The 16,796-nt window shown below is 48.1% G+C and overlaps 1 protein-coding gene across 3 annotated transcripts in view; it reads right to left on the bottom strand.

Moving 5' to 3' along the window:
• The window catches only part of ARHGEF9 (Cdc42 guanine nucleotide exchange factor 9), a 173,156-nt gene that overhangs the window by 131,099 nt on the left and 25,261 nt on the right, over positions 1-16,796 (bottom strand). The gene's annotated exons all lie outside the window — the stretch shown is intronic.

Raw genomic sequence — 16,796 nt, forward strand, 5'->3', positions numbered from 1 at the left:
TGCTCACGGGGAGCTCCCCGATGATTTTTTTATTATTATTATTTTTTGTCAGAGTGTATTTTAAGCTCTGGAAAGGCTGCAGTTCCGCTGAGCTTTCATAATTCCTGCTCAGCACAAACCAGGCTTCACCAGCCCTCCTCCCTCCCTTTGCAACCCTGCCTAGGATCCAAACAAAGTGTCAGCTAGAGACGGATGTCAGACGGAGAGCTGCTGGCACAGAGGGGTTGTTTTTGCATTTTTGCTTTTCTATATAAGTTTGCATTATCCACGGCGACTTGAATATTCAGATAGCTCAGATACCAGGAGCCAATGCGTCCAGTACGTGCTAAAAGAAGGCTGTCAGAAAAGAGAAGCCAGTTCCTTTCAAATGCCCTGAGATGCTCGAATTGTTTTTGCTTTTCCTGGGCAGCCACCTCCCTTTCTGTTCTCTTCTGATGCAGTTGCAAACAATATTAGTTCAGGTGCTGATTTCACATCCAGACCCTCTCAGTCCAAACAGAGCCCTGCGGTCACCTGAGCACTTCATCCACTGCCCCCAGAAAAGATGCTGGAGTTGTCTCTGTCCTGAGCCTGCTGAAAACCTCCCCAAAGCTCAACATTGCCAGAGCAGTGCAGCTGCTGGGTTAATTTTGGCCAGACCTTTAAGGCTCCGTAATGGCCATACCTGAGCAGACAGGTCTCTTACAGGACCCAACACCGTGGTACCCAGCCGAACATCCCTGCAGAGCATTAACAGATTGCCAGGAGAACAGCAAGGGCTAACAGCTCCAAGATGAATTTACCTGCTGGTTATTAGACTCACATTTCCTGGTTATTCTTTACGGACCTGTTCAGTGCAGCACGTGGAGCACAGCTGGGAAACCACCACCACTTTAACTAACACACCCACGGCACCTGCTGCTGGGGCTCAGCAACTTTCTGCAGCTTGAGGACTGCCCAGCAATCCCAAACACCACTACTGACACAGTGCCGGGATGACAGAAGGACAAAGGCTCTGACCTCTCCTCGAGATGCTGCTCCAGTTGTGACAGCAGCTCTCCAGCAGTGCTCCCAACACCTCAGCCAAGAGCCCACGTACTTCAGACGCCGGTGAAGAAGCCTTTCTTTCTCCTCCACACGCGCTGAGGTGCTGCAGCTCCACGATAAGCAGGCAATCCCACTTCCTTTCTGCTTCTGCAGGAAACTTTCAGCTGCCCATCTCAGGGGATCTGTCGGCACAGGGACCTCCGCAGCAGCAGTGCGGAAGGTAAGGTGCAGCGGGGTGAGGGGATCACCCCCGCCCTGCCCAAGCAGCCAGCAGCAAGTCCCCAGCCTCCTACCCCCGTGCCAAAGCCTTCAGCCCGTGTCACAAGAGCACGCTCTCTCATCAGATGCCTTACACGACTAACCAACACAGTGTGAATGGTAAATGTCAGCGAGTGCAGTCAGAAACGGGGTTCAGCCTTCCCTTTGGGAGATGGATATTTATTTTGTAATGAACACAGGACTGGGGGTATTCGTGTGGGCACAGGAACAGACCAGGGAAGGCGTGTGCACGTACCTTCATCATTACCTCTCTCTAGTTTCTGATATTGTGTAGGTTCTTCCTATCTGCTACAGAGCTACAACAAAAAATAACCCATTAACCGAACCCAGAAATAAACCCCAACAGCCTCAAGCTACAAATAACCAAGTCAGATACGCTGGATTCTCCTGTTTTCGCCGTGCAAGGGCAAGACAACAGGAAAGGCAAGGAGAAAGGGTTTACTTAGAGCCATCTTCAATTTTTTCTTCCAGCACATTACTGTAAGAAGCAATAATGCTTATCTACCAATGCTGTGCAGACTGTCAGAGCACGAGACACGTGTCAGCTGCAGAAGCATAAAACACACTGCCTGTGTCTGGTCAGGTTTCCCTGAGCAGCCTATTGCCACGGGACACAGAAAGGTGTGAACTCGAGACAGCACACGTGGAGCAGTGTGACTGGCAGCTTGAGCCCGGCAGCTCCGTTCCTGCATCGAGAAGGCCTCAGGTTCCCCCAGGCGCCTTTTTCAGGACTTGAGGTTTGTGGAAGTGCAAAGTGCTGTGACGGGGACAGCAGCAGAGAGAGGAGGAACCAGAGGACACCTGAAAAGAAAATCCATGCACTGCAACGCCAACATGACCACCTGTCAGCGAAAACCCCAGAATTAAGTGCCCGACTAAGTTTGCTAGGGAGATTTGGACAAACATAAAAGGAGGATTATTTCCTCCCCACCTGAGCTCTGCCTGTCATTTCTAACCCCACGAGCCAGTAACTGCAGCCACTACAGAGCAGCACAGCTCCATCCCCTGGGGAAGAGCTCGGGGAAGTCCCTCGGTGATGTTTAGGCATCCCCCTCACAGGGGAACGCTTCCTAACAGTCTGGGGGGCTGGACTTTGGACAACCCCAGCACCACTGAGGCACCTCAATGATCAAAGCTTCAGGATGCTGGGGATGCCCCAGAGGTCAGAGATGCTCAGCACCTTGCTTTGGCCGAGAGGGCTACTGGCTTTCTGTCCTGGCATCTTCGCAGTAGCTCTCAGTGCTAAAGCAGGCGGTAGAACACCTTAAAAAAGCTCTGTACCCTTCTTGCAATTCACTCCCTATCCCTTAGCCTTAATAAGACCTTGCAAACCTCATTTTTTCAGCTGATGATTCTCATCACATTCAGGCACAACTATTTTTGTTTAGGGATGTAGCACAGGAATAGTTTAAGTTATGCTTAAGAAAACCCCTTGGCATTTTAACAGGCATTGGCAAGAACCAATTTCAGAGCAGTGCCTTATAATGGATGTCTCCATGGATACCTCTTTGTCAGCACCTCATTAGATAAGAGCTGAGATGTGTGTGAGTACCTTCCCCTTCTGCATTTCAGAAGGTACCTGAAAAACACTAATTATGCAAATCTCCATCCTCTAAGTGATGGATACCGGTGAGTTCAGGTGACAAAACAGATAAGCTGAGCCACGCTAGGAAAGGAAGACAAGAGATTTCATTTAGACACTTCTTACAGCTGCTGACACTTGGGCAATTACCTGAGACCGGGGAACCCCTTTAGGCCACAACGTTTTTTTTTCACCCCCTCCTTTTCTTTTTAACAGAAGAAAAGCAAGCAGATGGAAAGGAAGAGAACAATGGAGAGGCAAAACTCAGAGAGCAGCACCTGGAGCTCCTGCGGTGTTTGGAAGAAGGCAGAGGAGTCTGCGTGGCAGAACATCACCAGGACTAGCAAGGACCTGGTAGCCAGAGAGACACAGCCCAGAGGCGCTCAGACCAGCACTCCTAGATACTCCACAGACCGGTGACCAATTAGTCTGCATAAGGACCAATACACCCATTAAAATAAACATCCAGCTCTGGTAGAGATGCAGGAACAACAAAGCTAGCTCGACTTTCAGAACAGCATCAATAGCACTAAAAAAGACAAAGATGGGATTGAGGGACCCGTGTTACCTGTAAGCTAGACACAGCTAACAAAAATCTCAGAAACGAGGCGAATTCTGTGAGACTGGTCCCACTGGGACCTTCAATTTGTTCTTCCACTGCTGAGCACAGCAGAGGTTATATGTGCTGCAATCTCCTGCTCCGGGAGCAGCTGGGAGCCCACTCAGCTCCTGGCATGGCTCAGAGCCACCGCAGGGAAAGGATTTTCTCTCTCCCTGAGCAGTCGCTGTAAGTCAGTGTAATTCACAGGAGAAATCCTTTGGACTGCTCTCAGTTGTGCTGATGTGCAACAGCCCCATGGAGCTACCTACCAGCTGGGGATCACTGGCACACTGCTTCTTGGCTGCGCTGCATTCCTCGCCTCGCAGGTAGGGGCAGAGAAACAGGGAAAATGCTGCCTGCAATACAGCCTGAGGGTCACACAGAGATGCAGTTTACAGGGAAGGGTTGCTGCGTTAAAAATGGTGACCCTCACAGCATCACCTTGCTGGCAACTTGCACGCAGGCCCACGGTTGTCTCACACCCTTCTCTGAAGTTCTTACAAAGTCCAGCTTGCATGGCTCACCTTCAAAATTAAAGGCCAGTTCCTTTCACCCTACACCATCCTTTCACCCTAAGACACACCGATGCTGGGCGCAGGAATCACTTCTTTCTCTTTCTGCCACAGGATTTTCGAACAAGCAGTAACTGCGCCGTGACTGAGTGAGCCAAATATTCCTGTTACATCTGCCATACAAACACCAGCGGATTTGATTACACCAGAACTGACTCTCTTGTGGCCCATCTTTATCGTTAGACCCTTACCTGGGGCTGTGTGAGCAGAAATATTTTGAGATTTTTCCAATGACAATTGCTTGTTCTTACATAGTGCCTCTCACCCCCAAGAATCCCACACTTATATAGGAGAGGAAGCACTTAACCCTAAACCATCTACCTCAGCAGTGCCATGGGCAGCTCTTTTACAGACACAGTGATGTGTGCATGCATGAAAGGAAGAAATCACCCGTGACAAGGCAAAAAAAAAAAAAAAAAAGCAAAAAAAAATAATAAAAAACCTTTACACAGCAAGTTTCTCAGCACTGAGACCTGCAGCACAGTCCCACCAAATCCATCAGTCCTTTGGGGCCCTGCCACGTGGACAGGGCACATCTTGAGCAGTTTTTTCTCCCATCTGCTTTCTCCAGGAGTCCCTCTCATGGAACAAAGCTTTGTCACACGTAAGGAAGAAGATACATCCCTTCCTGACAAAACATCTCCCCTACATAAGGAAAATAGACTAAAAATGTCCCTGCTCCTACCTGCACTCCACACTCCCAAGAGTGGCAAGCGAGGGCTTCCAGCTACCAACCAAGCACTGTTAAACTCTGATTTCCTGAAGACTTACCTGGAGAAATTGCTGTGCTCACAGTAGCTGTAGTAGCAACTTTAATCTTAAACATCTTCTGCAAAGGTGTGACAAAAGCGAGTGGCTAAGGTTAACGCCAGCTAGATTCTTGATATTGAACACAACATCAGAAAGTTCAGCAACTGAAGAAAAAGGATTGTCACCTAGGCCAGCTGTAGCCCAGTTTTACCACCGTGCTCTCCAGCACCCACAGGAAGTTTTATGGCTTTCCTTGGCTACATTGACCCCTTTAGCCACACAGGAACTCGAGCTTGGAGTTGCTGCAGAGATGGACGGAGAGCACTCAGATAGCAGATGTGCGCCTACCCTGCATGAGTACCTCTGGGATGCGATAGCCTTTTTGTCAGAGGACAACTTCTTTTTAATTCCCCATGAATCTCCTCAATAACTACAGCTTTCAGAATACATTTGAAGACAAAGACTTAATTGAATATTAATGCTATCGAAAAATAATGGGAGTTGAGAGTATGTCCTTGATCGTGTCTAGACAGAACCAGATCTAATGGATTTCCAGTATCTAGGTAGTAGGTATAAATAGATTAACATTACTCACAGAGACCTGGAACATCTCCGTATGTTACCCAGCGAGGAGTGATCCTACAGCACAAAGCTTTCTAGCAGGTCTGTTATCTAACCAAGAGCGCACCGTTCAGCTCCTGACTTGCTCCCTACAAGATATCTGGAGGAAAATGGTCACGGGGCGCTGAGGAACCGCTCAGTCCACTCACCCATCTCTTCTGCTCTGGTGAAGGGAACAACAGATGGCATCGGAACCAACAACAGAACCGAAGCTTCTTAAAATTTAAAGATCAGGATACTGCATCCGCAGACTGCAGGCACACGGACCCGGCTGTCGAGGAGCAGAAACACACGGGAATCCAGGCACCTATGTTCCAGGCAAGCTCTCCTGCCACGGCTTAAGCCCACCAATTTGTTTCCCCAAGGGCAGCACAGAAATGCTCACTGGGACCCAGAGCTGCTTTGGCAGAAGCAGCACAGTACTGGCATAAGCAGCATCCACGCTCTGCCAGGAGTTCATCAACACAAAGGCCTTTGTCAAGAAAGGGGAAGTAAAAAAAGGGAAAAAGAGCAGGAGCGGGTTCATCTGTAAGTTACGGCTGTTTTAGGTGTAAGCCTGGGGGAATTAACTTTGACACTCCCTTTCAGCTTTTTTTGTTATTTCTCTTTTGCACAAACTTGCATCTCTCCGCTGTCAGACTTTGATGGTTTTATGTAACTGTTTAAAAATTGAACAAGCTTCTTAACTTAGGTTTAGCAGAACACACTTTTTTTTTTTTTTGCCTTTCTCTTTCTCGAATGCGCATTAAGAATAAAGATTGCCAGAAAAAAAAAAAAAAAAAGAAAGAAAAAAAAAAAAACAAGACCTTTCCCATCCACTGACATCAGCCACTGTAGTACACAAAGCCGCGTCCTTGAGGACTCTATTTTTTGTACATTCTGTTCCAGCACAAGCCGACGCATCTGCAGCCCCCGTGGGCTTTACAGCTGGTAGCTGGAAAGAAAGATTCATCCCAGGGAAAATACACAGGTTAACCACAGCAACAGCAGCCACAGGGCAGCTCTTCAACGGAGGGCAGGAACAATGAAAGAAACCCCCAGACCTCAGCAGTACGGCAGGGCAGCCAGAGCTCCCAAGGGGCAGGAAGGGGCTAGCCCCATATTATGGCCTGAGAAAGAAGTCAGGGACCTGCTGCTGTCAGGAGAGTTTGGTTTTACTTTTATTTAAACATAAGTTTCTGCGCAACGAGATGAAAATGCTTGAGAAGAGACTCCCTCAAGGCTCAAAAACCAGAGGCAAATAGCCACCACCCTTTTCTGTGTGTTTGTATTTCTTAATTACATTCGTTTCTAAGCCAGAATCATATTTGTTGATGCTCCGGGTTGGCAGTGCTGTTGGTAAAGACATTGGGGAAACCCAGTAAAAAATAACAGCAACATTTGTAATTAGAGCCCTGCTCTCCTTCCTCTTCGCCTATTGGAAAGTGTCTGCCTGTGTTTGTACTGGCAGCTCTTTAGGGCACACGCTGCTTCTTACTGTTTGCACGAGCTCACACCAAGAGGCTTGGTCCTGACCGGGGGCCACAAGCTATCAACGCCAAAGGGGCAGCACATCTCTCAGCACCATCAAAATAAGGCAAACCTTTTGATAACCCAAGTCTTACACCTGAGAACTGAGACACGAGACTTGAAGGGATGGGGATGCTGAAGCATGGCAAAGCTTGGAGACTTCCAGCATCACACAGAGAGTCAGGCAGATGATACTCAAACACAGCACCATTTACTGTGATAACCTGTTATTTATCTCCCAGCTACGTGGTTTGTCCAGGCACAGAACAGGAAGAACAGACCCGAAGTTTACGCTGCAGGTGGGACTCAGGGTCTAAAAGCTGGACATGGGAGCTGCCAGACCATGGTCCAGAAAACACAGCAGCGACCCAAGGGCATGCTGCATGTTTTTGGAGCCCTGACAAAGAGACTGCAGCTTCATCGTTTGTTTGTTTGGTTGTTTGTTTGGTTTTTTATGGGGCCTGCTTATGCCTCTGCACAGTATGCCCCGAGTTTGGCATGATGTGACCAGGCATGCAGATCTAACCTGCCAAAGCACCAGCGAAAGGAGCTCCCAATGCAGATTTGCAGAATGGTGTTGTGTGTTGCAGCCACATCAGGCAAAAAACAAATAAAAGAACATCTGGGAGAAGATCCTGGCCCTGCCTCAGGGGCCGTAGGGGCACTGCTGCCAGCACAGGAGCTGCGGGTGCGAAGGGAGAGCACGCTCCCATGCCACCAGCAGCTGCAACACGGAGCGCGGTGCCTGCTTTCCCGAGCTTCAAATCCTGCTATGCCTGCCCCAAACGCAGGCCGAGCTGCTCGCAGCCCCCCTGTTTCCTTACCCATTTCACACAAAGCCACGGGGGATCGTCGCCTGCCCTTGCAACTCCCGCAGAGGCGGCCGCACCATGCTCCGAGCCCGGCCGGTCTGCAGCACGTTACACAAGCCACGAGGGAGGCAGCTCCTTCGGGTTAACCCCAAATCCACGGCAGGCCCACGGCTGCCTATGACAGCACCACTCGGCTCCACCGCTCGGTGTCAAGCAAGAGTTATCCGCCGCCAAACTTCTGACCTACTTCTGCGTTGTGTTTCCCCCCCTCCCTGCTCCTGCCCTCAGTCCCCAATTAAATCTGCGTGAGATTTCCTCAATTATCCTCTTCCTGCTAATAGATGTGGAAAGAGGATGCCGTAACAATGTATTCCCCTGGCAGTGGTTCAAAATAAATCTCAGAATTAATGCTGAAGAGTGCAGGATGTATGAACACTTTAATTAACCACCAACATATAGAAAAGAGCAGTTATGTTCAAGACAGCTGATATGTTGCTGTCACCGCAACACAAAATATAAAGTACTGAGTATCCTGGTGCTCCTATTTAACTGACAGGCCAACAAATCAGCACTAACTTCCCCTTTCTGAGTAGCTGAGCCGATTTTTACCTGGGGTCAGCTATTTTAGGACACCACAATATTCAACTGGCGCAGCCTAAACAGCGGCGTGCTTGAAAAACACTCTGGGATGGAGGAGGCAAACAGTCCTAACAGCTGAAAGGTTCGTGTCACCAAAGCCTTAGCTTCTCAGACACACACACGTGACAGAACTGGAGGGTGGGAATGGAGAGACCAAACAGTAAAATCTCCATTTGAGGATGTTTGCAGGAAAAAAACATAATCATACGTACCTCTGGAAAGAAGTGGGGCAGAAAGAGAGAGCTCCTACATGAACACAGTGAGGAAGACAGTCTGATAAGTGCTTGCAGTTCGGGATGACTACAGAAATAATTTGAACAAGATTTTTAATTGAGACAAAAAAAGCCTGTGAGGAATAGGTAATAAACAGGGCATGGGAATCGCTTTGCCCATTACAGGAGTCGGCAAGCCTCTGCTCAGCTTTATAGGCCCCTCTCGGCTCATCCCAGAAAAGCATTGCACGATAAGAAATTGCAAGTCTTCATTAAAAAAGGAGGCTTTGATCCAATGGAAACTTCATCTACACACCTACAAGCAGGATTTTCCATCCTGGAGTTCCTATTTTATCTCCTTTATGTACTCAAAACTGTATCTTGGGCCAGAAGCACTGTGTTCTCCTAACGGCTAGATACTGCAATTAAACACATCACTGCGAAGGGAGATCTCAGCGTAGCAATACTACAGGAGAAAGGAAAAAAAAATATATAAAGTTTATTTTAAGCCTGGTGGAAAGCAACATGCAGCAAATTAAAGGATGCTGGGCCATAACCCTGCTGCAAACGCTCAGCACAACTGAAAGGCAGCTTGCTCACGAGCATGCATCAAATAGCTGGGAGAGCATTCTCCGAATTATTTAGGGCGTTGCAGTGCTGGGTGAGGCTGAAATGAAAACAGAGGAAGACTTAAGCCAAGTCGATGTGAAATTTTCACAAAATCCTCCAGCAGCAAGGAGCTGCCAGGCTGACCAACAACCACACAGGAGCGGAGGAGCAAACGGGCACGCATTGAGCTGGCCATGGACTGGGTAGAAGGAGAAAAGGAAAGAAAGAAAAGGCAAAAGGTGCAATTTTGAACTATTCTCCAGTTTTTCTTCATGTCCTACGTGGCTGTTAAAAATGATTAACACCCCTGGGAACAGACTGTCATCTCTAAAAACCCTAGTTCTCTTTTTGTGCAAGAAAGGCAGTAACTGATCCCACTGAAATTGCAAGCAGTAATACCCTGCTCCTCTGGAAAACACACTTTCTCTAAACACCTCCTGGGAGACTCTAAACAAAAGGCTGCAGCTTCCCCTCCCGCCTCCCTCCCATCGCTGTTTGCTGTCCGTACACCCAAGGCCTTCGTTTCCACCTTAGTGCACATGCACCAAAGCTATTTCTGGCCGGGAGTGACGTGGCTCTGTTTGCATAACTGGGTTCCCACCTCCCAATCTCCTGCTCTAATAGTTTGCAAAATTAGCGCTGGAAAAGGCCCTGTTCCCAAAAAGAGCTTGTAAAGTTTAGTTTGCCTTTATCCTAAGCCCACCCCCCACCCAAAAATAAAATAGAATAAAGTGGCAGGAAAGATTTTTTCTGCAGAAGGGTTTGTGAAATGCTTCAGAAGGACATGGACCAAATTCTTTAATGGTGCCCATCTGGGATGAGGGGATTCATTCTGCTCTGTTTTGGCTGAAAGAGTATCAAAATAACAGCAAAACCTCACAAAAGCAGATAACCATTTTACACAATGGAGTTTTAAAACAATACAGCCTGACCTCCCGTGGATCTGGCTTGTAACAAACTCGCTTCAACCCAAAATGTCATCCAGAGGAAAGGCAAACGGACTGTCACTGAGGGTGAAACCAGCAGCAGAGCTGAAAATAGCATCTCAGATGAAGCAAATACGTCAGTTGGATGGTTCTCAGCTGTCAAAACTGAGCTGTAATCACAGACCTCTCCTGAGGAATATTTGATATTTGGCTAGTGTTAAAAATGAAAGTAAGATATCTTACAAGAGAAAAACGTGGCCCTAATAAAGAACGCAGGGAAATGAGCCAGGTGTGCCAACAGATCCAGCCACTGGTTCTTCAGCAGCAGACAAAATCCATCTCTGTAACAACTTCATCCCTGCAGGACACCGTACAGGTGGGACTGGACATCTTCCTAACCTGCCCGGGCTAATCGAACGAGCAACACGCAGCTCGAGCCCCTCCAGCACCCCGCCGCAGCAAGGGGAGGGCACGGAGAGCCGAGGGGGAAGAGCTCTCCCTCCCCATCCCGAGGAGGGGATTTCTCACCGCAAATCACCGAGCTGCCAGGGACGGGAGGAGCCGGGGAGCCTCCTTCTTACCCTGCTCCAAAACCCCTCGTCCTGGGAGCCTCGCTGACGGCAGCCGGCCAACTGTGCTGTGCTGGATTTCCGCGGGGAATCGCTCAGCAAGCACCACGCGGTGCGATTACGGGGAAAACACCTGACAGACACTGTTCTGACAGAGACAAAAAACACCCTACACGTTTGGAAAAGACTGCATTCGCTTCTTAACCATTTCATGGAGGTGCTGTGGAGCTGAAAGCCTCACAGTGCAGAGCCCGGCTCTGTCCTGCTGCAGCAGAAGCCTCCCGAAGTTGCTCGAGCCAGCAGTGGCCCACGCGCCGGCACATCTGGAGCCAACACCACCAAGACAAAGGCAATCCCAGCACTCAGCTTCTTGTCAGCATTGCCCTGGGACTCCAAGAACACAGACAGCATCGCCAAGAGACCTGAGAGCTTCACTGCTGTAGCGAAGTCCTGGAAAAGCTTCCATTTACCTTTTTCTCGCCGTTTCCCTTCTTTCTAGGGCCAGTCGAGGCCACTACGTGACTGCAGCCCACTTAGGTGCCAAAAGACAGCGAAAAATTTGGAAGCATGTGAAGAGACTGAGAACCGAGGAGTTCCCCTCACACAAAGAACAGGGGTGAAGGCATTTCTGCTTTCAGATGCGTACATTTTGGCATGAGAAGACGAGGAAAGGGCAATCAGTCAGTACTGACTCATCTCTCCTGGAGCAACCTGCTTCTCCGGCATCCCACTCCAGCTGTGCAGGATATCAGGTCTTCTCTGGCTTGCAGCAATTCCTGGTGGTGTTGTGATGGCGAAGTGCACAATACTGGCAGCAGCCACAGTGCAACCAGCTACGCTTCCAGCCTTTCTCCAGCCGTGTAGGAGCGCAACCACTGACCCCATCAAACCAGGTGGAGCCAGCACGAAATGTCTGTTCTTGTTCAGATAAGACTGATCTCTCAACATTTTTGGACAACAGGATAATATATTTCCCTACGTATTAGAAATTGAAAGAGATGTATTAGGGGAATTATTCTCTATATTCTGTACAGTCCATTAAGAGGTGAAGCTTCCCCTGATTCATCGAGGAGCTCGTTGCAAACCACGTGGTTTCAGTGCTGTAATATCCAAGGTCCCTGTGCAGCTTCTCATCCTGTTAATTTTATACTCTGAGTTGGTTCAATTCAGGTCTAAAACCACTAGGATAAAGCCAGGGACAGAACCAGACCTTTTACTGCTACCACTGGTACTGTGTGGCGGCAACATATCACCAAAATCTGCTTCGGCTTCGTGACTTAAAAACGCAGAGCAAAATCCAGCCAAAGCACCTGCACCCTCCTCACAAAGCCCCCGACCTTCACGTGTCAGTCAAAGCACCACAAGGCTGTGTCCAGGCGTGCTGTGTCGGGGTTTTTATGGAAGCATTTCACTGGATGTACTCCCCTACCCAGTGACCAGGGGCCTCAGCAGCACTTTGCGTGGGTGATGGCGCATCGCAGAACCACATCTCTGTAGCTACAGAGGAGACTCTGAAGCTATGACTGTGCTTTTGCCTTTCACCCTCCCAAATTTAGCTCCTTTTCAGCTACATGCTGGTGACACTGCAGTGGCCTTGAGTCACAAATGCAGCCAGAGCCTAGGAAGCACTACAGAAGCATTTGTTCCAATATTTACTCAGAGATTTTTCGTGCTACACCTACCACGGACTTTGCTTTATTGAGAACATAGCGCACTGGGGAAGGGCAAACCACACTGAGCTGCCAAGCGAAATGTCATTAAGGTTTTAGCAATGCAACACTAATTGAGTTTACTTTAAAGCTTCTTTTGTATAAACCATATCCCAGAGTGAAAGACGGTGACAGAGCTGAGTAACGAGTTGAAGCAGAGCAATCAAGGTGGAACTACCGAGCAATGGAGAAAAGGATCAATTCCAGGCTGGTATTTAAGATGAGGGCAGAGAGCTTAATTTGAACTATAGAAGAGGCGATTATGTACAGTCACTGTTCTACACACATTTTAAACCACGTAGGATGCAGCACCTACCACCTGCAGTGGCACAGAAAATGAACCCCGAGGTTCATTTGCACTCTAAAGATTATCACAAACTGGAAGATGAGATTCTTCTGAACAGGCTTATGTGTAATCTCTGAGCAGCTGAGAGACCTCTTCTAAGCCTGGAACTTCAAGTCTCTCTCTTGTGCTACCTAGAACAGAAACCCACGACCCAAAGCTCAGTGTTCCTGCTTGTCAAGCTTCTCCTTCCTGTAAGGATTCATCACCCAAGCCCTGTCTGTCCCCAGGTTGGTGGGGAAACACCTGGGCTATGGTGCTGTTGGGGTAACACCGAAGGAAGCAAGGCTCGTGTTCCCCCAGCGCTGCTCCGTACAGAAACACAGCTCTGAATAAGCACGTTTCTGCTAAGCAAGACAAAATAACCAGAGCATGGTAAGTTTATAAGAACTGCTCACTTCTGGTGGTAGGAACCTTAAAGTGTGTTTTGCACTAATATTCCATCACAGCCACCAGAAAGCAAGTCCAAAGCACGGAGCATCCACACAAAGTGGGCACAAATGGGTTTAGGGATGACCTAGGGTTCACCGGAGACTATCCACGTCCCTTCAATGCTCCCTGGGCTCTGAGCAGTTCAAACACTCAATCGGATTAGATGCATCAGACCTCAGGTGCTTAAAAGGCTGCCCACTGCTGCAAATCCCACTAATGCAGAGCTCCTTGCCGGGCGTGCTTCACGCAGACACACGGGAAGCATTCGCCAGCGAGTCACAAGGCGCCGGGACAGGGGCACCGGGACCTGCCGGCTTGGTCCGAACTGCTGTGTCCACCTTGAATGATCAAGTCTTTTTTTTTTTTTTTTCCATCTTTTTCTTTAACAATTAGGCACGGACAGGTTTTCAGAACTGGTAAAAGCATTCACAAATGCCTAAGAGTGGCTTCCAGGAGGAAAGTAACATAAAAAACAAAGATTTCAGAGCACCGTTAAGTACAGCAGAATAGGTTTATCACGATATAAAACAAACCCCAGAAAACACACAGATCAGGCACACCCTGGCAGCAGAAGTACTGAATGTTTAAAATGAAGGAAGGGAAATTAAAAGAGGCTGCATTTTCCTGGCAGCCCTCCTTATGTGCATATAAACCTCTCATCATCAACGCGCTGATATTTCAACTAATTAGCACCCGGAAAGCCACGGGACTGTGCTCTTCCATCAGCCTATTCATGTGGACAGAAGGGCTGAGAAATGACTACGATTACATCCAGCTCACGTAGCAGAATGCAGCAGTCTGTGATCCCTTCCACAACCCCTTCCTCCCCAAAGTAGCGAGCCAAGAGAAACATGGTGCAGGACACATTTCAAAGAGAGGAAAAAAATAATAATAATAATAACCCCACCGAACAAATTGCTCACTCAGCATTATGCCAGGAGATAAAAATAGAAAGCAGAAGAGCTGGTGCGGAATACCAAGCAGCATTCCCTGCTCATTGCAGCACAGGGTGAGCACGAGAACCCAAACCAACCTTCCCTTTGCTCCGACCTCTTGCAGGCTGCACATTGCTTGGACTTCCCATTCCTCACAAACGTGCCTGTGGGGAATTAGCTTTGGGCAGCTAAGGACTGGTGCAGGTGGCTCACACATCCACCATCACTGCAAAGGCAGCCTCTAAAAACAGCTGATGAGTTGGGGAGAGCACTAAGGACAGGACAGGCACAGCCTCTCGTTAGCACAGGGGGTGTCGAAGAAGCTGGCTCTGATGCAAAGTTTCCATTCAAAGTAATCTCACTCTGGCTTCCTCCAGCACATAAATTTGGGCTACTGTCCCTTGTACAAGAGCTCACAAGACACAAAGGGGAAAAGCAGCAGAGAACGGGAATGTTTGCCATCGGCTTTGCTAATCACCAAGGTGTGATAGATGCCAAGGGCCCAGTCAGAGCTAGGACAGCCTTTGGGGAGTACTTTTTGGCATTTCTGTTTCCTGCTGCAGCAAAGTCTGCCGATTTCTTGGGCACCTCAAGGTCCCATGCAAGTTGGTCTTGATTGTGTCAAAGTGCTCCCAGCAAAGCAAAGGCTCCAAGCAACCAGAGCACCAAACCAAAATGCTTTGCATATAAAGCAAAAAAGCTTACTTAACAAATACCGAAAGCTTTTAAAAGACTCAGTTTGACCTCATTTATTCTTTTCCCTGCTGCTTGAAATTAGAAGAGAAATGAAAATATATTTATACATTTATTTATTTTTTCTTAAACCAAAACCTGGGCTTTACACAAGGAATAAGCAGCCTCCTGGGGTTCACAAGGCAGCTGCTCAACAACAACTCTGCATTTTGCATGACATGTGGTGATACCAGTGCTCTTTTTGCACACCCACCCGCACCTCTCCAAGGACCAAGATGGCACTGATGCTCCTAAGACAAGCCTAATGCTTTGGCAGTCCCCTCTTGCTGTCTCCACCTCACACTTTCCCAACCAAAATGGAAATCGAGCAGTTTCTCCAGAAGCCTGGCCTCTGGTTTGGAAGTATAAATCTTTCTGTACTAGCTCTGCCACCTGACTGGTCTTCAGCTGTCAATGAATGCACCCAGTAAGAGATACCCAAGCTCACAAATCTTATCTCAAATTTATAAATCTTGGCAAAGAAGAAATTTCTTTCTGGCAAAGTGCTGATTTACAGACCCATGCATCTTCACTCAACGTGGGGCAGAGGCGAAGGATGAATTTTCCAGCACTGCTATTGTAACCACATTTATACATCCTACTCCAGCAGTGCTTAACATGGTAACTCTGATTTATACACCCCAGCACAGGTTGCACACCTGCCTGTCCACTGTAATTCAGGCTTAGCAACAAGCTGCCTAATGGCAGCACCAAACACGTCCCCGAACTCATCCCAATCAGCACCCAAAACCAATTCTCTGTCCCAGCGATGCATGGGGTCTTCAGCACACCTGTGTCTGAGCCAAACATCACACACGGGTCTGTGTGCTCATGAGAAGCTCCTTTGCCTTTCCAGCTCCACATCCTCCCTAGGCATCGCCACCAGAGAGGTCAAGTTTCCTAGCTACCCCTTCCCAAACTTCAGCAGTATTTTTGGAGTGTTGTGAGTTTTAATTCTCAGCTGCATTTGAAAGGATGCTCTAATGTCAGGCTCAATTCTCTGTCAGAAATACGTCTGGTGGTAGCAATATCGTGACAAAGCAGAATAGCACATTGGTTTCTGAGCAGGTCCTGAAGGATGACTACAAAGGCTGCAAAACATACGGCTCCTCTTAACGGATAAAGAAAGTGTTAGATGCTTTTAAGGTAGACCAAACATACCCACGCACTAGTTAGCACTGGGTCCTGAACACAGAAATGTCTGTAACACACCTGATGATATTCCAAGATAGGGCTGGCAGGGCAATTTATTGCTGTAACAGCAACTCCACAGGAATATTATTGTTGCCCTTCTTTATTCTGCCCAGAGGACAAACAGCCCTACTAGATTTGGATCCTTCCAGGAGCTTAGATGTTCAACAACCCTATAACCAGAATAACATTTTCAAGTTGAAAGAAGCAGTTGTGTTTCAGAAACGGGGAAGGACCCAAACAGAAGTGAGAGAAAAGGAAGGAATGATCTCCTTGTCTGTTGCCCTCTACCTTGTGTCTCAGCCTACTAAAATCAGGAGAGGTGATGTAAGGTGGCATTCCAGAAAGCCATAAAGGACTGAAATACCAGAGGTATTCCAATCCCTGGAAGCCATGAAACACCCAACACAAGCTGGCCAGAGAAGTCGGTCCCACTGCCTAGAGGAACAACAAAGGCGAAACCTTTTTGGCCCTATTCACTGGAGAACTTTCCGTGCACTGCACTAGATGCCAGCCAGCAATTCTTTTGTTTTGCACTATCCAGAGTTTTATATGTTGGGAACCAGTGAAGTCAGACACAAGTGATACCAATCCCAATGACACCAAGTGATATCAATTCCCATAGAATAACCAAGGCCTCCAGATGTCAAACATTCAGCATGACACCAATAAAAAACCCCACTCAGAAACAAGGAAGCACATCACACAAACGTTACAACTTTTTGCTATTTTTTCCTGATTTTTTTT

The sequence above is a fragment of the Aythya fuligula genome, chromosome 13 (genome assembly GCF_009819795.1).
Source record: "Aythya fuligula isolate bAytFul2 chromosome 13, bAytFul2.pri, whole genome shotgun sequence".
NCBI lineage: Eukaryota > Metazoa > Chordata > Aves > Anseriformes > Anatidae > Aythya > Aythya fuligula.